A 23,170-nucleotide genomic window follows, 5' to 3' on the forward strand; every position below is an offset into this window, starting at 1 on the left:
ATTCATGTTGCACATCATTAAGCATATGATATATGTTCTTTGAACTTGATCGAATATTTGCATTTCATATATAGATGGAGAGACAAGGAGAACACGCAACTGGCCCAGATAAGTCATTAGAGTCTGTGCATGGTCATGAAAATGCATCTGAACATGATCAACATGATGAGCATGAGTTACATTCTGAAAATGCTGCACAATCGAATGTACAAAATGTTATGGAACAGTTTATGGATTTTCTGATGCAACAGTACCAACAACAAGCACCGCCCTCGGACTCAACAACAAAAGGCACGTGATAGATAAGAATTATGAAAGAGTTAGGAAACAAGGTGCTAATTGTTTTCAAGGTACTACCCGATCCCTACTTTGAGGTCAAGAATGGTTACGAAATACAGAAAGGGTGTTGGATAGATTTAATTGCACATCAGAACAAAGGCTTCTATATGCAGTGTCTTTAATAGAAAAAGGTGCACTTGATCGGAGGGAAACAGTTTTAAGAAGCAAAGATCGACCAATCACTTTGACTTGGAATGATTTCTTGAGAGAATTTGCTGAGAAGTATACAGAAATTTATAGAGACAGAAAGAAGCTTGAATTTCTTCAGTTGAAACAGAATGATATGTTCAGAGTCTGAAGTTCAATTTGTGAGATTATGTAAGTATGCACCGGAAGAAATAGCCATCAAGAACTGAAAGGAAGAAATTTGAGATGGGTTTGAGGCTTGACATTCGTGAGAAAATGGCAGTGAAACCTCATAATACAATGCCTCAATTGAAGCTGCTTTGAGAGCTGAAGAAACATCATTTGAAAGGAATACTATGGAAGCTAAAAAGAAGAAGATCATTGGTGCTTATAGTAATCCTCCAAGACATATTAGTATTTCTTCGTTTAGAGGCTCTAATTCACAGTCGGAGTAGTTATCGTGGACGAGGGTTTGGTGGTCGGGCCTAGTAGATCCTCCACAGTACCTTATAGTAGAGGTGGATACAATTCATCCGGACTTGAGGGAGGACAAGTTTCACCAAGAGGGTTTGCTCCTGTTTGTCCCACGGCAAGGAGACATCTTGGAGAATGTTGAGGACCTAGACCGGTAGTATGTTTTACTTGTAGTAGGCCGGACATTATTCTAGAGATTGTCCTATGAGAAGAAATAATGTTTGGAGAATCTTATACGGGTCGGAGTTGTGTTGGTGAAAATATTCCAGTTGGTTCGAGGCAGAGGAGAGGAAGAGGTGGCGGAGGAGGTTTAACTATTTCAGCAACACCATCAGAACAAATTGGTCAACCACAAGCACAAGCTAGAGTATTTGCTACTACTAGAAATGAAGCATTTGTAGCACCTGAAATTGTTACTGGTATACTTTCTATTCATGATTCTGATGCACATGTTCTTATTGATCCTGGATCCACATGTTCATTCATATCATATGATTTTGCATCGCATGTTCATGCTAATATAGAGGCATTAGGTTATGATATATATGTATCTATGCCTGCTGGGGGTATTATCACAGTAAATACGATAGTGAGATCATGTCTTGTAGTAGTAGATAGTGTCAAACTACATGCAAATTTGGTTGTTATTAATCATAGAGAGTTTGATGTTATTTTGGGGATGGATTGGTTGTCAAGAAATCATGCTATTGTTGATTGTAAAACAAAGGAAGTGGCTATGGAAATATAAGGAGAAATGAAAATAGTAATGGTGGGTGAAAGGAAGACAATTCCTAATTTTTTGATTTCAGCAGTGACTGCGTGTCAATTAATTAAAATGGATGTGAAGCATATCTAATTAGTTTTATAGATACTACTAAGGTCAGTCCAGGGGTATTAGACATTTCAGTGGTCAGAGAATTTCCTAACATATTCTTAGATGATTTGCCTGGTTTGCCACCAAATCGAGAGGTTGATTTTGAGATTGACATCATCCCTGGTACTGCACCTATTTCCATTGCACCATACAGAATGGCTCCATTGGAATTGAAAGAATTAAAGAAGCAATTAGAAGAGTTACTTGATAAAGGTTTCATCAGGCCAAGTACTTCACCTTGGGGAGCACTAGTTCTGTTTGTGAAGAAAAAGGATGGTAGTATGCGATTATGTATTGATTATAGGCAATTGAATAGGATTACAGTGAAGAATAAATATCCATTGCCGAGAGTTGATGATTTGCTTGATCAGTTAAAAGGTGCAACTGTGTTCTCTAAAATTGATTTAAGATCAGGTTATTGGCAACTCCGGGTTGAAGAGAAATCTATTGCCAAGACAACATTCAGAACAAGGTATGGGCACTATGAATTTATTGTGATGCCATTTGGTTTAACAAATGCTCCTGCTGCTTTTATGTCACTGATGAACAAGACTTTCCAGCCATATTTTGATCACTTTGTTATTGTGTTCATTGATGATATTCTAATTTACTCTAGAAGCCCAGAAGAGCATGAACAACACTTAAGAATTGTTTTACAGATTTTGAGGGAAAAACAGTTGTATGCAAAATTCAACAAATGCGAGTTTTGGATGGAGGAAATTGCATTCTTAGGGCATATTATTGCTAAACATGGAGTGCAACCAGATTCATCAAAGATTAAAGCAATTATTGAATGGGAACCGCCTAGAAATGTTTCTGAAGTTCAAAGTTTTCTTGGGTTAGCTGGCTATTATAGAAGATTTGTAAAAGATTTTTCAGTTATTGTTAAGCCTCTAACAGCTTTGTTAAAGAAGAATGTGCCATTCCAGTGGACGAAGTTATGTGATCAAAATTTTCAAGAGTTGAAGAAAAGGCTTACTACTACACCGATACTCGCATTGCCATCTGAAAATGGAGGTTATGTTGTATATACTGATGCTTCTAGGCAAGGAGTTGTATGTGTCTTAATGCAGCATGGGAAGGTTATAGCTTATGCTTCAATACAATTGCGACCTCATGAGCTGAATTATCCTACACATGATCTTGAATTAGCAGCTATTGTACATGCATTGAAGATATGGCGACATTATTTATACGGGGAGACATTTTAGATATTTACTGATCATAAGAGTTTGAAATATATCCCTACGTAGAAAGAGTTGAATCTGAGACAACGAAGATGGATTGAGCTTCTGAAGGATTATGATTGCACTATTGATTATCATCCTGGAAAAGCAAATGTTGTTGCTGATGCTTTAAGTAGGAAGTCAGTGGAAAATTTTTCAAGTATGATTTGTTACAATGTAGAATATTTAGTTGCACTTAGAGCTATGGATGTGAAGTTTTATGTTTATGACGATGATCTGTTAGCCATATTACAAGTAAAGCCTTTGATTGGAGATAAAATTAAAGATGCACAGTGTGAAGATTCTTATTTGCAAAGGATGAAGGGTAGAGTACAAGAAGGAAAGAATACACAATTTATGTTGAAAGATGATGGTGTGTTATTGAATAGAAATCGTGTATGTGTACCTGATGTAGGAAATTTGAGAAAGGAAATCATGCATGAAGCGCACTATGCACCTTATGCAATGCATCCTGGAAGTACCAAAATGTACAAAAATTTGAAGCCTTATTATTGGTGGCCGACAATGAAGAAAGATGTGGCAGAATTTGTGAGTAAGTGTTTGACATGTCAGCAAGTGAAAGGAGAGCACCAGGCACCTGCAGGTAAACTTCATTCTTTATCTATACCTGTGTGGAAGTGGGATAAGATTTGTATGGATTTTGTTATGGGATTGCCGTGTACATTTAACAAGCATGATGCTATTTGGGTAATTGTTGATCGACTTACTAAATGTGCTCATTTCTTACCTGTGAAGCAAACAGATTCACTTGATAAACTTGCTGAATTGTATATTTCTGAGATTGTTAGATTGCATGGTGTGCCTATATCTATTGTATTAGATAGGGATCCCAGATTTACTTCTCGTTTCTGGGAGAGTTTGCAGAAAGCCTATGGTACTAAGCTTCATTTCAGTATAGCTTTTCATCCTTAAACAGATGGCCAATTAGAAAGAACTATTCAGACATTAGAAGATATGATGAGGGCTTGCACACTTGAGTTCAAGGGTAACTGGGATGATTATATACCACAGATGGAATTTGCGTATAACAACAGTTTTCATTCTAGTATCGGTATGGCTCCTTATGAAGCTTTGTATGGGAGGAAATGTAGAAGTCCAGTATGCTGGGATGTTGAAGGTTTAAGACAGCTTGAAGGTCCAGAATTGGTACAAGAAACAGTGGATAAAATAGAGATAGTTAAAAAGAATTTGAAAGTAGCACAGGATAGACAAAAGAGTTATGCTAATTTGCATCGAAGGGAAATGGAATATATTGTGGGTGATAAAGTTTTCTTGCGGGTGTCACCATGGAAAGGAATATTAAGGTTTGGTAAACAAGGGAAATTGAGTCCGAGGTATGTAGGACCTTATGAAATTATTGAAAGAGTTGGACCATTGGCTTATAGGTTAGCATTACCTACAGAGTTGTCTTCTATTCATGATGTTTTTCACGTTTCTATGTTGAGGCGATATAGATCATATCCTAGTCATATCATTCCAGAGCCAGAGATAGAAATCACAGAAAAGTTGACATATGTGGAAGAACCGATAGAAATTCTTGATCGAAGGGTTAAGAAATTGAGAAATAAAGACATTCCTATGGTCAAAATTAAGTGGAGTCATCATTCACCAAGAGAAGCAACTTGGGAAGTAGAAGAGAATATGAGACAGAAGTATCCGCATCTATTCCATTGTAATGTTGGTGAGTTGTTAAAATTTCAGGGACGAAATTTCTTAAGGAAGGGAGAGTTGTAACGCCTGCATTTTCTCATCATCCATGTTATGTGCATTTACATTTAATCATTTGACATATGATGGTATATCAATGATATTTTTATTTTATGAGAACAGATATATATTAATTATAAGTAGAGAATAAGAAGCATGATATTAGATTATTAATTTAGATAAGTTGATTAAGTACTTGGGTTATGTGTATTAAGCCTTAAGACTTAATTGAACCAATAGTTGAAGATTGGATAAATAGATTGGACTTAAAAGATACAATTAAAAGTTAGTACCTATATATGGTTAGTAAGAATTAATTTAGGGTGATAAAAATAGTTTAGTAGGTGGTGGCATTAAGAGAGGAATATTGGAAATTGGAACCATGAGCAAGCTCATTTTACCTCTTCATTTCTCTAAAATTCGTACATGGCCAAAAACACAAAATTTGGAATAAGAGAGAGGAGTGGAATACCTAGAAAAACTTAAGATTAAGATAGAATTTTGCCAACTATTGAAGGAGCCAAGCTAAAGCTAAAGGATTTAAGCATATTAGCAACCCAAAAGCTAAAATTGGTAAGTTGTTACTTGAGTGTTATTAATTTGTCATTAGGGTTCTTGAACACAAATTGGAAAAACTTCATTTGATGCTCTCATTGATTAATTAAAGGTCTGATTATCATGAATTAGTAGAGTATTGAATGATTGCATAAAGATTAAGCTTGATGTAAGTTTAAGTATGTTAAGATAGAAAACTGTCAAAATTCCAGCAACCTTGATGTTCTGTATTTTAGGCATAACATGAGTTATATAAGTCCAAATTAAGCTTAATTGGTGTCTATGGAAATTTTAAAGAGTCCTCTATAACTTTGTAGTTTTGTGATTTTGCTATTTTTTCCCTTTTGGTTGCTTAAATTTAGCAAACAGATTGCTGCTCGGATACAACTAGCTGTATAACCCTTGCTCAGTAATTTGAAAATAATTAAATCTATAGAAGTCGGAATTGAGTAATTCTTCTTGGAGATGAAACTAGACACATAGACGGATATGTCTATTTAATATGAGATTTTTGTATTAAGCCAATTTTGCCCAGAAATAAATATACCTTGGTACTAAATTCTGTCTAGAAAACAGAGATGTTGGAGATTAGTTTTATGCAATTTATTTGATGTGAATTTTAGTTAAATTGGTATTTAACTAGATGGAAAATGTTTCTATGATATTAAAACAATAATTGAGAGTCTTAGAGGAAGAGTTAATATGAATTAGAGAGGGGATGATCTTGTAATGCATTAGAACTAGCATTTACATGAATATTTGGAATATGCATGAAATGTGAATTGATGAATGTGTTGACAGGTACTCAAAGGCCTGGAGAGGAAGTTGTGAAGAAAGGAGGTTCTTATATGCTAAAGGAATAAGTGTATTTTGAGTAAGTAAATAGTTAATATTTGCTATATCCATATATTTAATCAAATGTTCTACGAATGGTTGTGTTTGCTTAATATTGTGTTGTGTTTGAATGAATGAGATGGAAATGGTTGGTGTTGAGTGGAACAATTGTTATTGCTTGAGTATGATATAAGTGAAATGATTGAATTGTGATGTTAAGTGCATATGTGCATGTGAATGGTGGATTCCCCTGTAAATAAATATATATATCTATATATAAAGCCTTGGGAGGCTAAAGCCTAGAGAGGCTATAAAGGTGTATTATATGAGGATGAGGCGGAGCAGCTTACGTGTGCGATAGGTGAGGATGAGGTGGAGCAGCACATTAAAGGGGATCCACAAGCCGTGAGAACTAACCATAATTGTTGAATTATATTTCTTCTATGATGGTTGTACTGAATTGAGTAGAATGGTATGAATTTATACCTAAACTATGAATCATGGTAAGTTATGTGATTGGGTGGAAATTGTATTAAGTGTATGTGATATAGATTATGTTGATTATTTATTTACCGAAATGGAGGCTCACCCCTCTCCAAAATTTTTTTTTCAGGTTTGTAAATAGTAGTGCATCCGTTGGTTGTATCCAAGTCTAGCTTTTAGCAGCTCACAGTTGGGCCGGTTTGTGGAGTCTCCTCCGATGCATTTTGTATGCGCTATGTGATGTATATAGAAGTGTGCCTTGTAAGGCATAAGAAGATGTTTTGAATACTTGTTAAATGATGTTTAAGTATAATCATATGTTTATATGTTAATAACCTTGTGTCTTGATTCTTAACAATCTGCATATTGACCTATCTACATGTAGTATATAGTCTACGACGCTTGTATGTTTTCTGGCTAATGTCTATTGGTTAGCATGTAATGGGGGTGTTACACTCCAAATGACAGAAGGAACTGAATCGGTCAAGAGCGTGTTCTGGTTACCAACACGGGTCGTGTTCTTGAATGTAGTAAGGGCATGTCCTTGCTTGTGTTAGCCAACACGGGTCGTGCTTTGAGGCGTGTTACCCTCAAAAACCGTGTTGCTTCAAAGTTCTTAAGCTACACGACCTGGAATTTCTACATGGGCTCAAACACAGGCCGAGTTGACTTCCCAAAAGTCAACCCAAGTGTCGAACGCCTCTGATTATGTCAGTTTTCGGCCGGAATTGATCTAAAATTGCTCAACACTAATGATGGACCTATATAATCTCCTAGAATACAAAGGACACAAAACACGGGTGATCTTCGAATAAAAACACAATAAACGCTAAGAAAATGCATAATAATAAGCAAGCAAACATGTGTAAAACTATTGATATGCTATTTATGTAGCTACAATCTAAGGCAGTGAACCTATCGATGCAGTCTAGTACTAATGGCGAGTATCAAGGTCGTCTTCTCGGGAAAGTGAAAACCTAGAGTTACTACTTTGTTCTCTGTTATATTAGCGTAAAATGAATGATGAATAATTTCTAAATTTAATAATAACTACGAGCTGAGTTCTAAGTGAGATGCAGGAATGAATGGATAAATGAAACAACCAAGAGAAGAAAGCAAACCTAAAGGGAACCTAAACTAGTTGGCAATCAAACAAAAGATAACAGATTGATAAGTCTAATTGTGCTACCAGTGGATGAATCCTTAACTGAATTCGGTATCTCTCTCGAGATAACCGAATTCCTAAACTCAAGAACCTAAAGTTGGAATCTCTTCCTAACTATTGATCCTTAAATTAGCATTAAGCTTTAATCCGCCTCTATTAGGCTTTGTTAATTCTTCTTCCGGCTAGTTAATTATCCTTATCTCTAAGTGATTATTAACCAGTTCTTGCTATTCAAATTTTCAACTGCCAAATGAACTTCTCAATCACACAAAGCAATCTAAATGACCGGTTAACAACTCTCGTAGTTCCAAATTTTTTGAGCCATCTTAACAAAAACAAAGGGAATTTGTATGGGCCTACCTAATAACACTCTGAACCAAATTGCTTCATTATATACATTCCAAACATTAAAAATCTCACATTCCCAATCATATTACACTTGGATTAGTTGAAAACAACATGATTCGTCCCTTACGCGAGTGGATTTACATCTCGTCCTAGATGATTATGCCTAGAGGAACAATGAATGACGGAGATCCTATTAGTCAAATTCCTGAATCAAAATATTTGGGTGTGTCTCGATTCTCGAATTTAGTTTATTCATCTTTATTTATATATTCATATTTAGCTTTTAGTTTCATCCTCGTATTAAATGAAGGTTTTCCCACTATTAAAACTGTATGCAACCGAATACTTATGGCTAATAAGCATATTATTTTAGTTTTCTACCTTGCGGGTAATTTAGTTATGGGTTCTTTCAAGAATTTGTGAACTTATCAACACGTGTGCTAGCGTGCATAGACTTATCGCTCATGTGCTTCATTTCTTTTGTGTTCCTTGCTTACCCTTGTATTTAAATCAATTTGATTTGATTCTTATGCTTAGTCGTATAAAAGAGAACAAAGAACTTGTTTTCATTTCTTTGTGCCCCTTTTTCTAATATGATGGTTTGGTTTTATTTTTAGTGCATAAATAGGAGTGTTGAGTGAAAGCGTGTGGTAATAACAATCACAAGCACTGATCTATTAGACGAATGTCGTTCTCTATCATTTAGAGAATGATATCAATACTTGATCAAAAGAATGGAAGGACGTGAGCGATAAGTCTATGCTCGCTAGTGCTAGTGTTGCTAAGTCCGCAAAGTTCTTGAAAGAACCCATTACTTGATTTCTCGCAAGGTAGAAAATTGAAATATTATGCTCACTAACCTTAAATATTCGGTTGTATGCAGTTTTTGTAGTGCGAAAGTCCTCATTCCATAAGAAGAACTAGAAGCTAAATATGAATAAATAAATAAAGAAAGATGAATGAACTAAAGTCAAACCAAGAACTAGAGAGGACTTGATTGGTCAACAACTCTAATAGTTCCAATTTTTAAGAGACGATTCGCGTAACAAAAATAAGGGACGATTCGCGTGGCCCTACCTAATAACAATCTAAACCAAATTACTTCATTATAAGCCTTCCAAACATCAAAATGCTCGTATTCCCATTTATAACTAACTGAAATTAACAACGGGAAAGGAGTTGACTTTGAGGAGCCAACTTAACAAAAATAAAAGGAAATTTGTATGGGCCTACCTAATAACACTCAGACCCAAATTGCTTCATTATATGGTCCCAAAAATCAAAATGCTCGCATTACTGCTTGTATTATGCTTGGATTAATTGAAAACAACTTGACTTCTCCTTTACGCCTGTGCATTTACGTCTCGTCCTGCTTGATCATCAAACTAAGCCCTAATGCCACTAGTTAAGCTTGTCAAATACGTTGTCATGAGTTCTTATGTCAATCCTTGTGTCATTAGGAGTGCTTGTGCCTAGAGGACTAAAGAATGATAAAGATTCCAATGGTGCAAATTTTGAATTAGAATATTTAGGCATTGCCTTGATTCTCAGCGTTCTCTCATTCCTCCAAAAGATTCATCTATGATCATGCATAGATTGATATTAATACTCGATCAAATAAGTATCTTTCTTCACGTTTGTTCAAGCATTGGATAGGCGTCTATGATTGCTGCTTCCACGCGTTTTAACTCAAGGGTAGACAAAGAATACAAAAGAAACAAAATGAATGAATGAGAACATAGGTAGGATTTGGTATCTAATAAGAAAAGAAATTATCAGTTCTTTGTTCTCTTCCATGGCTAAGCATAACGATCAAATCAAATTGACTTAAACATAAGGGTAGACAAAGAACACAAAAGAAAGGAAGCACATAAGCAAAAGTCTATATTTGCTAAATCGAGTATTCATAAGTCCACAAAGTTCTTGAAATAACCCATAATTTAATTCTTCGCAAGGTAAAAAAACTAAAATAACTAAAATAATATGCTCACTAGCCTTAAATATTCGGTTCCATGCGGTTTCATATTGCTAAAGCCCTCATTCCATAATAAGAAGAAACTAGAAGATAAATATGAATAAATAAATAAAGAAAGATGAATAAACTCAAGTCAAATCAAGAACTAGAGAGGAGTTGATGGGCCAACAACGCTCGTAGTCCTAAATCTTATGAGTCAGCTTAACGAAAAAAAGGAAAATTCACATGGGCCTACCTAATAATACTTCAGACAAATTACTTCATTATATGCGTCCTAGACATAAAAAGTGCATGATTCTCACTTGGATTAATTGAAAACAACATGATTTCTCCATCATGAGCATGGATTTGCCTCTCGTCCTGCTTGATTATCAAGTTATGCTCCAATGCCACCAATGAAGCTTGTTAATTACATTTTCATGATTCTTTAATGAAAACAAGGGGAGATTTGCATAGGCATACCTAATGACACTCCAATCAAATTTACCATATTATATGTCTCCAAAATATCAAAATGTGCGCAATCCTAGTTGTTTTAATCGAAAGCAACATGATTTCTCCCTAACGTGCATGGATTTGCATCTCGTGCTGCTTGATCCCCAAGTCATGACCCAATGCCATCAAGCTTGTTAATTGCATTCCCATGATTCGTTAACGAGAACAGGGAAAATTCGTGTTGGCGTACCTAATAACACTTCGGCCCAAATAACTTTATTATACGCTCGCCAAACATTAAAACATACTAATTCCCGCTTGGATTAATCAAAAGTAATGTGATGGAGATTCTAATGGTGCAAATCCTGAGTTAGAATATTAGGGAACAACTAGAATCACGGCATGCCCCAATATTCTGATTCAGGATTTGCACCATTAAAATCTCATCATTCCTTGTCCCATTTCTAGTTCCTTTATGCATGAGGAGACTGACATATGGAATGGTGTAAGAAATCATGGGAATGCAATTGATAAGTTTTACTAATGGCATTGGGGTGTCATTTGATGATTAAGTAGGATGAGACACAAATCCACCTGCGTAAGGAAGAAACCATGTTGCTTTCAATTAATCCAAGCAATAATGGGCACGTATTAATGTTGGGGATAAAAATGATGAAGTAATTTTGGCCAGAGTATTATTAGCTAGGCCCACACAAATTTTTCCTTATTTTTGTTAAGCTGGCTTATAAAATTTTGGACTTCGAGAGTTGTTCACCAGTCAACTCCTCTCTAGTTCTTGAGTTTGATTTTACTTTATTCATATTTATTTATATATTTATTCATATTTAGCTTGTAGTTTCTTCTTCTTATGGAATGAGGCGTTTTGCACTATGAAAAATGATGCAACCAAAGATTTGAGGCTAGTGAGCATATTATTTCAGTCTTCTACCTTGCAAGAAATTAAGTTATGGGTTCTTTCAAGAACTTTATGAATTTATAAAGACTCGTGGTAGTGAATGTAGACTTATAGCTCACGTCCTTCCTTTGTTTTGTATTCTTTATCTACCCCTATGTTTAAATCAATTTGATTCGATCCTTTTGCTTAGCCATATGGAAGAGAACAAAGAACTTATAATTTCTTTTCTTATCGAATGTGAAATCCTACCTATGTTCGCATTTTGTTTTTGTACCATTCTTTCTAATATTTATCTTTGATATTTTAATTTTTATTTGGGAGCATAAACACGAGCCTTGATTGAAAGCGCGTGGAAGTGGCAGATAGGCACCGATCCAATGCCTAGTCAAATGTGAAGAAGAAGATTACTTGATCTAGTATTCATATAATCTCAAAATGATCGTGGATGAATCTTTTAAAGTGAAGAGGGAATGGGGAGAATCAAGGCACGCCCCAATATTCCAAGTCTAGATTTACAACATTAGTATCTCTATCATTCCTTATTCCTCTAGGCACTAGGACTCATAATGATATAAGGATTCGCATAAGGAATCATGGGAATGAAATTGACAAGCTTGACCGATGGCATTGGGGTGTGACTTGATGATCAAGGAGGACGATACGTAAATCCTCAAGATTAAGGGAGAAATCATGTTCCTTTCGATAATCCAAGAGGGAATGCATGAGTTTCGATATTTGGGACGCATATAATGAAGTAATTTGGGCCGGAGTGTTATTATGATATGGAACCTCCATGAATAAGATTGAGAACCCCTTTAAAATTACGAACCCCTAACACATTAACATGAATACCCCAAGAACCAATTCACTTCAACCCCTAAGAAAGCTTAGAAAATAGAGTACTTAGAAAGATGATCAAGAATTTGAATTTAGAAAACTTGTTCCTAAATTTCAATTCCGAAAAATTCCACAAGAAGATGATTAATCTACTTGAATGTTTCTTAAGCATGCATTCTACACAAGAAAACAAAGACAAAGCAAACAACTTTAAGGTTTAATAACCAATTATCATTTAAAATTCAACTTCAACTTCAACTTCAACTTCAACTTTACATCAAAATTTGTACTAGCCTTATATAGGCATTTGAAAACACTAAATCTTAACTAATAAGGATTTACATCTCATATAGGATAAACTAAATTATATTAATGAGTGTTGAACGTAAATCCAATTCTTCAAGCAATGATGTGTCTTTAGCCCAAATGTCTTGGATATGCTCATTGACTTATAATTTGAATCGAACTAGGACTCCTAGTTAAATTAGGATTCCTTTTGTTGCTTGAACTCCTAATATCATTAGGACTCCTTACAAGATTAGGATTCCTAGTTAAGTTAGGACTCCTTATTGTATTAGGATTCCTTGAGACAGTAGGGTTTGCATCATCAAGACTCCTTGTTGGAGTAGGATTTGTTATGCTAGTTTGGTTCGTATCATTCCCCCTTTTTTTGAAAGGATTCATCCTCGAATCTTGCCTACATATTATGAAAGAAGCAAACATATAATCTTGAAGAAGAATACTAACTCATTATCAACCTACAAATCTTTCACAAAAGTTGTTAGAGGAACTTTAGAATAAATAATACTTTTAATGCCAATAAACTCAACATGTTCAATTGGCTCAATGGCATCAAGCAAAACATCTTTATTCTTCACCAACTCAACTATTTTTTTCATCTTCAATAATGATCTAATGATGCTAAGTTTCGTCAAAGTTGCAAATAATTATCTTTTTCACCATATTCATTCATCATGCCTTTAGAATTGTCATTGACTTCAATAGAGCATTGTAACTCCTCTACGGCATCAATCTTTTTGTTTTCACTGTTCAAAACACTCTTTTTGTTTTCCCTCTCTGAATCATTCTTTTTTCTTTTCATCTCTTTCTTTACAGCCTTTACTCTCATTCTTTCCATTTTGCATTGGTCTTCATAAACTTCTTTTCCTAAAAGTGGTGCAAGTGTAGTCTTTCTTCCGTCCTTGGTGAATGAATACCTATTGAGGTACCCAGCATGCATCGCCCACCTATTAAATTGCCATGCTCTCCCAAGCAAAATATCACTAGCATGCATAAGTACTACATCGCACAACAACACATCATGATATTTACTAATAGAAAAGGAAATAATTACTTGCTGGTTTACTTTAACCTCACCACAATCATTAAGCCATTGAAGCTTATATGGACGTGGGTGTGGTATGCCAAACAGCCCCAATCTACTAATCTAGAGAGTACTTACAACAATAGTGCACCTCCCACTATCAATAATCACATTACACGCCTTGCCTTGTACATGACATCTTATGTCAAACAAGTTGTCCCTTTGTTGCTCACGATAATCTTTTTAATAATACATCTCTCACACACAACTCATGGGTTTAATACTCAAAATAAATTAGAATTAAAATGACATGACAAGTAGAAGAAAAAATTAGACTTAATGAACAAGATTAAGCCTAAACCCAATAAAATATATAAGAATAAAGATGTAATGAAGAATTGCTCGCCTAATGAACGAGTAAGAAAAAAGGACAGAATTAAATCATTAAAACAAATATTTTTTAAAACTTTTTTATGATAACTAACAAAGATCGAATCTGATTTGATAGAAAACATATTCAAAATAAAAGACAAACAAAGAACAATAATAAGAATAAGAAAAAGAAACATAAAAAATTAGAATTGACTAATGAAAATATGAAAGGATAATACCTGCTCTAGAGCTAATGCTCTAATACAAAATGATATGAAACCTCAATGAATAAGCTTGAGAACCCCTTATAAATTGTGAACCCCCAACACATTAACATGACCCGAGAACCAATTCAGTTCAACTAATAAGAAATGTTAGAGAACAGATTACTTAGAAAGATTATCAAGAATTAGAATTTAGAAAACTTGTTCCTAAATTCCAATTTCGAAACACTCCATAAGAAGATGATCAATCTACTTGAATATTTCTTAAGCATCCATTTTACACAAGAACACAAAGACAAAGCAAATAGCTTTAAGGTTTAATAACCAATTATCATTCAAAATTCAACTTCAACTTAGTAGCCTTATAGGCCTTTGAAAACCCTAAATCTTAACTAATAATGATTTACATCTTATCCAGGATAAAGATAACCTGCCTAATTGAAAAGAGATAAGTAAAATAAAGTCTAGGTTAAAATACATTTGTGGCTGCCCAAAATAAGCCATAAAATCCTAATTTACATAAGTCATGTAGATGGGAATCATAACATAAGCTAAGTTAGGTCCAAAGTCATCATATCCTGCAACTAAGCTTCTTTGGTCTTTTTAAGCCCAATTAGATTCATCAAGCCCAATAAACTAAATTAGATTAATGAGCCTTGAACTTAAATCCAACTCTTCAACCCTTAATGTGTCTTTAGCCCAAATGTTTTGCATAAGCTCATTGACTTATAATTTGAATCGAGCTAGGAGTCCTAGATAAATTAGGATTCTTTTTGTTGCTTAAACTCCTAATATCATCAAGAATCCTTGTAGGATTAGGATTCCTAGTGGAGTGAGGACACCTAACTGGATTAGGATTTTCTGAGCTAGTAGGATTTGCATTATCAAGACTCCTTATTGGAGTAGGATTCATTGTGCTACTTTGGTTCGTATCATATTATGTAGGCATTATTAATATCCTTTTGGCCGAAACTACTCCTTATTTAACTTCTTATGTATTTCGGCCCTTGAGTGTTTTATTACTTCAAAACTCTATTTCTTTGGGCCTTTCTCATTACTTGTTTAGTTTGGGCCTTTAGTTAAGTTTATTAGATTAATTCTAAGTGTGGGCGCCCCTTCCAATTAGCACCAAATTCATTAGTTTGTTTTAACCTAAGTATTCATTATAAATACTTAAGGGTTATTGTCCTGTAAAAATTTAAATTTGATTATAGTTTGATGCTTGAAAGTGTTTTCTTTCTAAGTTATTGCGAGGACATATTGTTTTGAACATTGCAATTTAATTGATTGTTCATTGATAGCTAAGGGTTCCTTTAATAAATTATAGTGAGTTTTTAGTTGTGTATCCTTATCTTGTTGTTGCTAGATCCTAAAAAAGGATTGATATTTGTTCTATTCAATAGATGATATAGGGTCATATTAGTTTTGGTTTTAGACCTTAGGCTCAAGTTTAAGATTGTAGTTATTTAGTTAGTTCTTTTATTTTCGAAAATTATTTTTAAAAAGTGAAAAAAAAAATTTGTGTAAAAAGATAGTGTTCAATTGTGTAGAGCTCCATTTAAGTGCAAAAGTTCAAGCTTGGAAGTGAAGGAGTCAAAATTTGGAAGCTCCTAATCAAGGGATTGCAAAATTTAGCAAGTGTCCTAATCAAAGAACATGAAAAATATCTCCCTGATATATCCTTGATTTGGCGAAAATCCTCTCCTAAATAGGGGGGAGTTTATTTGGAAACAAGGGAAAAACAAGACAGAAAGTTTATTAGTTAAAAAGATCCTTGCAAAAAAGGAAGCTTTACATTTAGGAATCAAACTTTTTGTTTTCCCAAGGTGTACCGAATTATATAAGCTAGTTAGGGAATTATTTCTTTCATTCCTAACTTAGGAAAAGGAATATTTCTAATTGCTTCTCACCTATTTTCTTATGGCCGAAATTTCCTACCTAACTTCTATCCAAAACTGAAACATACACACACACACAATCTTAGCCCCCTATGTCACACCCCCATTACATGCTAACCAATAGCCATTAGCCAGGAAGCATACAAGCGTCGTAGTATATATACTACATGTAGATAGGTCAGTATGTAGGTTGTTAAGAATCAAGACACAAGGTTATTAACATATAAACATATGATTATACTTAAACATCATTTAACAAGTATTTAAAACATCTTCTTATGCCTTATAAGGCATACTTCCATATATATCACATAACTGCATACAAAATGCATCAGGAGGAGACTCACAAAACGGCCCAACTACGAGTAATCGCTAAAAGCTAGACTTCGCATACAACCAACGGATGCACTACTATTTACAAACTTGAAAAGAAAAATTTTGGAGAGGGGTGAGCCTCCAGCTCAGTAAATAAATAATCAACATAATCTATATCACATACACTTAATACAATTTCCACCCAATCACATAACTTTCCATGATTCATAGTTTAGGCATAAATTCATACCATTCTACTCAATTCATTACAACCATCATAGAAAAAAAATACAATTCAACAATTATTGTTAGTTCTCACGGCTTGTGGATCCCCTTTAATGTGCTGCTCCGCCTCATCCTCACCTATCGCACACGTAAGCTGCTCCGCCTCATCCTCACATTATACACTTTTATAGCCTCTCTAGGCTTTAGCCTCCCAAGGCTTTATATATATATATATATTTTTTTTTCACAGGGGAATCCACCATTCACATGCACATATGCACTTAACATCACAATTCAATCATTTCACTTATATCATATTCAAGCAATAACAATTGTTCCACTCAACACCAATCATTTCCATCTCATTCATTCAAACATAACACAATATTAAGCAAACACAACCATTCGCGGAATATTTGATTAAATATATAAAAATAGAAAATATTAACTATTTACTTACTCAAAATACATTTATTCCTTTAGCATATAAGAACCTCCTTTCTCCAAAACTTCCTTTCCAGGCCTTTGAGTACTTGTCAACACATTCATCAATTCACATTTCATGCATATTCCAAATATTGATGTAAATGCTAGTTCTAATGCATTACAAGATCATCCCCTCTCTAATTCATATTAACTCTTCCTCTAAGACTCTCAATTATTGTTTTAATATCATAGAAACATTTTCTATCTAGTTAAATACCAATTTAACTTAAATTAACATCAAATAAATTGCATAAAACTAATCTCCAACATCTCTGTTTTCTAGACAGAATTTAGTACCAAGGTATATTTATTGCTGGGCAAAATTGGCTTAATACAAAAATCTCATATTAAATAGACGTATCCGTCTATACGTCTAGTTTCATCTTCAGAAAGAATTACTCAATTCCGACTTCTATAGATTTAATTATCTTCAAATTACTGAGCAAGGGTCATACGGCTAGTTGTACCCGAGCAGAAATCTGTTTGCTCAATTTAAGCAACCAAAACGGCAAAAATAGCGAAATCACAAAACTACAAAGTTATAGAGGACTCTTCAAAATTTCCATAGACACCAATTAAGCTTAATTTGGACTCATATAGCCCATGTTATGCCTAAAATACAGAACATCAAGGTTGCTGGAATTTTGACAGTTTTCTATCTTGACATACTTAAACTTAAATCAAGCTTAATCTCTATGCAATCATTCAATACTCTACTAATTTATGATAATCAGACCTTTAATTAATCAATGAGAGCATCAAATGAAGTTTTTCCAATTTGTAATCAAGAACCCTAATGACAAATTAATAACACTCAAGTAACAACTTACCAATTTCAGCTTTTGGGTTGCTAATATGCTTAAATCCTTTAGCTTTAGCTTGACTCCTTCAATAGTTGGCAAAATCCTATCTTAATCTTAAGTTTTTCTAGGTATTCCACTCCTCTCTCTTATTCCAAATTTTGTGTTTTTTGGCCATGTACGAATTTTAGAGAAATGAAGAGGTAAAATGAGCTTGCTTATGGTTCCAATTTCCAAGATTCATCTCTCAATGCCACCACCTACTTAAACTAGTTTTATCATCCTAAATTAATTCTTACTAACCATATATAGGTACTAACTTTTAATTGTATCTTTTAAGTCCAATCTATTTACCCAACCTTCAACTATTGGTTCAATTAAGTCTTAAGGCTTAATACACATAACCCAAGTACTTAATCAACTTATCTAAATTAATAATCTAATATCATGCTTCTTATTCTCTACTTATAATTAATATATATCTGTTCTCATAAAATAAAAATATTATTGATATACCATCATATGCCCAATGATTAAATGTAAATGCACATAACATGGATGATGAGAAAATGCAGGCGTTACAACTCTCCCTTCCTTAAGAAATTTCGTCCCCGAAATATTAACAACTCACCAACATTACAATGGAATAGATGCGGATACTTCTGTCTCATATGCTCTTCTACTTCCTAAGTTGCTTCTCTTGGTGAATGATGACTCCACTTAATTTTGACCATAGGAATGTCTTTATTTCTCAATTTCTTAACCCTTCGATCAAGAATTTCAATCGGTTCTTCCACATATGTCAACTTTTCTGTGATTTCTATCTCTGGCTCTGGAATGATATGACGAGGATCTGATCTATATCGTCTCAACATAGAAACGTGAAAAACATCATGAATAGAAGACAACTCTGTAGGTAATGCTAACCTATAAGCCAATGGTCCAACTCTTTCAATAATTTCATAAGGTCCTACATACCTCGGACTCAATTTCCCTTGTTTACCAAACCTTAATATTCCTTTCCATGGTGACACCTGCAAGAAAACTTTATCACCCACAATATATTCCATTTCCCTTCGATGCAAATCAGCATAACTCTTTTGTCTGTCCTGTGCTACTTTCAAATTCTTTTTAACTATCTCTATTTTATCCACTCGCTTGTACCAATTCGGGCCTTCAAGTCATCTTAAACCTTCAACATCCCAAAGACACCGGACTTTTACATTTCCTCCCATACAAAGAATCATAAGGAGCCATACCGATACTAGAATGAAAACTGTTGTTATACGCAAATTCCATCTGTGGTATGTAATCATCCCAGTTACCCTTGAACTCAAGTGTGCAAGCCCTCATCATATCTTATAATGTCTGAATAGTTCTTTCTGATTGCCCATCTGTTTGAGGATGAAAAGCTGTACTGAAATGAAGCTTAGTACCATATGCTTTCTGCAAACTCTCCCAGAAATGAGAAGTAAATCTGGGATCCCTATCTGATACAATAGATATTGGCACACCATGCAATCTAACATTCTCAGAAATATACAATTCAGCAAGTTTATCAAGTGAATCTGTTTGCTTCACAGGTAAGAAATGGGCACATTTAGTAAGTCGATCAACAATTACCCAAATAGCATCATGCTTGTTAAATGTACGCGGCAATCCCATAACAAAATCCATAGTAATCTTATCCCACTTCCACACAGGTATAGATAAAGAATGAAGTTTACCTGCAGGTGCCTGGTGCTCTCCTTTCACCTGCTGACATGTCAAACACTTACAAATTCTGCCACATCCTTCTTCATTGTGGGCCACCAATAATAAGGCTTCAAATTTTTGTACATTTTGGTACTTCCATGATGCATTGCATAAGGTGCATAGTGCGCTTCATGCATGATTTCCTTTCTCAAATCCCCTACATCAGGTACACATACACGATTTCTATTCAATAACACACCATCATCTTTCAACACAAATTGTGTATTCTTTCCTTCTTGTACTCTACCCTTCATCCTTTGCAAATAAGAATCTTCACACTGTGTGTCTTTAATTTTATCTCCAATCAAAGGCTTTACTTGTAATGTGGCTAACAGATCATCGTCATAAACATAAAACTTCACATCCATAGCTCTAAGTGCAACTAAATATTCCACATTGTAACAAATCATACTTGAAAAATTTTCCACTGACTTCCTACTTAAAGCATCAACAACAACATTTGCTTTTCCAGGACGATAATCAATAGTGCAATCATAATCCTTCAGAAGCTCAATCCATCTTCGTTGTCTCAGATTCAACTCTTTTTGCGTAGGGATATATTTCAAACTCTTATGATCAGTAAATATCTGAAATGTCTCCCTGTATAAATAATGTCGCCATATCTTCAATGCATGTACAATAGCTGCTAATTCAAGATCATGCGTAGGATAATTCAGCTCATGAGGTCGTAATTGTCTTGAAGCATAAGCTATAACCTTCCCATGCTGCATTAAGACACATCCAAGTCCTTGCCTAGAAGCATCGGTGATATACAACATAACCTCCATTTCGGATGGCAATGCGAGTATCGGTGTAGTAGTAAGCCTTTTCTTCAACTCTTGAAAATTTTGATCACATAACTCCGTCCACTGGAATGGCACATTCTTCTTTAACAAAGCTGTTAGAGGCTTAGCAATAACTGAAAAATCTTTTACAAATCTTCTATAATAGCCAGCTAACCCAAGGAAACTTCGAACTTCAGAAACATTTCTAGGCAGTTCCCATTCAATAATTGCTTTAATCTTTGATGAATCTGGTTGCACTCCATGTTTAGAAATAATATGCCCTAAGAATGCAATTTCCTCCATCTAAAACTCGCATTTGTTGAATTTTGCATACAACTGTTTTTCCCTTAAAATCTGTAAAACAATTCTCAAGTGTTGTTCATGCTCTTCTGGGCTTCTAGAGTAAATGAGAATATCATCAATGAACACAATAACAAAGTGATCTAAATATGGCTGGAAAGTCTTGTTCATCAGTGACATAAAAGCAGCAGGAGCATTTGTTAAACCAAATGGCATCACAATAAATTCATAGTGCCCATACCTTGTTCTGAATGCTGTATTGGCAATAGATTTCTCTTCAACCCGGAGTTGCCAATAACTTGATCTTAAATCAATTTTAGAGAACACAGTTGCACCTTTTAACTGATCAAGCAAATCATCAATTCTCGGCAATGGATATTTATTCTTCACTGTAATCCTATTCAATTGCCTATAATCAATACATAATCGCATACTACCATCCTTTTTCTTCACAAACAGAACTGGTGCTCCCCAAGGTGAAGTACTTGGCCTGATGAAACCTTTATCAAGTAACTCTTCTAATTGCTTCTTTAATTCTTTCAATTCTAATGGAGCCATTCTGTATGGTGCAATGGAAATAGGTGCAGTACCAGGGATGATGTCAATCTCAAAATCAACCTCTCGATTTGGTGGCAAACCAGGCAAATCATCTAAGAATATGTTAGGAAATTCTCTGACCACTGAAATGTCTAATACCCCTGGACTGACCTTAGTAGTATCTATAAAACTAATTAGATATGCTTCACATCCATTTTTAATTAACTGACACGCAGTCACTGCTGAAATCAAACAATTAGGAATTGTCTTCCTTTCACCCACCATTACTATTTTCATTTCTCCTTGTATTTCCATAGCCACTTCCTTCGTTTTACAATCAACAATAGCATGATTTCTTGACAACCAATCCATCCCCAAAATAACATCAAACTCTCTAAGATTAATAACAACCAAATCTGCATGTAGTTTGACACTATCTACTACTACAGGACATGATCTCACTATCGATGACCGTGATAATACCCCCAATGGGCATAGATACATATATATCATAACCTAATGCCTCTATATTAGCATGAACATGCGATGCAAAATCATGTGATATGAATGAACATGTGGATCCAGGATCAATAAGAACATGTGCATCAGAATCATGAATAGAAAGTATTCCAATAACAATTTCAAAAGGCAAATGCTTCATTTCTAGTAGTAGCAAATAATCTAGCTTGTGCTTCATGGTTGACCAATTTGTTCCGATGGTGTTGCTGAAATAGTTAAACCCCTCCGCCACCTCTTCCTCCCGCTCCGCCTTTGAACCAACCGGAATATTTTCACCAACACTACTCTGACCCACTGTATAAGATTCTCCAGCATTATTTCTTCTCATAGGACAATCTCTAGAATAATGTCCTGGCCTACTACAAGTAAAACATACTACTAGTCTAAGTCCCCAACATTCTCCAGTATGTCTCCTATTGCACGTAGGACAAACAGGAGCAAACCCTCTACTGGCTGAAACTTGTCCTCCCTCAAGTCTGGATGAATTGTATCCACCTCTACTATAAGGTACTGTGGAGGATCTACGAGACTGACCACCAAACCCTCGTCCACGATAACTACTCCGCTGTGAATTAGAGCCTCTGAACAAAGAAATACTAATATGTCTTGGAGGATTACCCCACACTTAAGCTATTGCTTGTCCTCAAGCAATTAACAACTCACCTCATAAAACTACAGTTAGCAATTCCTTTCAGTTTATGCCCCTAGTCCACAACAGAGAGTATTCAACGCATCTCAAAGGTTACTCAATCATAAATCAAATTACAAATCATTAACAAAGAATGGAAATAATATTAATGCATGAGTAACTTAAATGACAACTCAACACCAACATCATGAACCAATGCCTCACAGGGATCACTGAAGTCGCTCAAAGTGTATATTAGGTAAATAACAAATCCCTCAAAGCAAATGCACAAGACCCGCTCACCATAAGCTTGCTCATAAATCATATCTTCGCTACTTTGAATAAGTAAATACCAAAATCAAAGGGTCTTTACCAAGGTTGAAATGGGGCTAAGGTAAAGGTACGGAGATTTGGATAGAAGTGTGAAAGTGCTGGAATTCGTGCGATAAACAATAGTATATGCTCGAAGGATTAAATGCCTAAGATCACAAAAAGAATCATTCATTAAAATCCCTACTTCATAGAATAACGCTCGCAAATGCTCTAAATCCAATAAAAAGATAAATAATTAAAGAGATTTGTTGATTAAATATTCTTTTTTTTTCTTCTTCTTCTTTTCTTTTTCTCTTTTTTTTAATAATAATGAACTAGCGACTTTATTAATAATCACCGCATACAACCTCGAAT

This window comes from Ricinus communis, chromosome 9 (assembly GCF_019578655.1).
Source record: "Ricinus communis isolate WT05 ecotype wild-type chromosome 9, ASM1957865v1, whole genome shotgun sequence".
Classification (NCBI taxonomy): domain Eukaryota; kingdom Viridiplantae; phylum Streptophyta; class Magnoliopsida; order Malpighiales; family Euphorbiaceae; genus Ricinus; species Ricinus communis.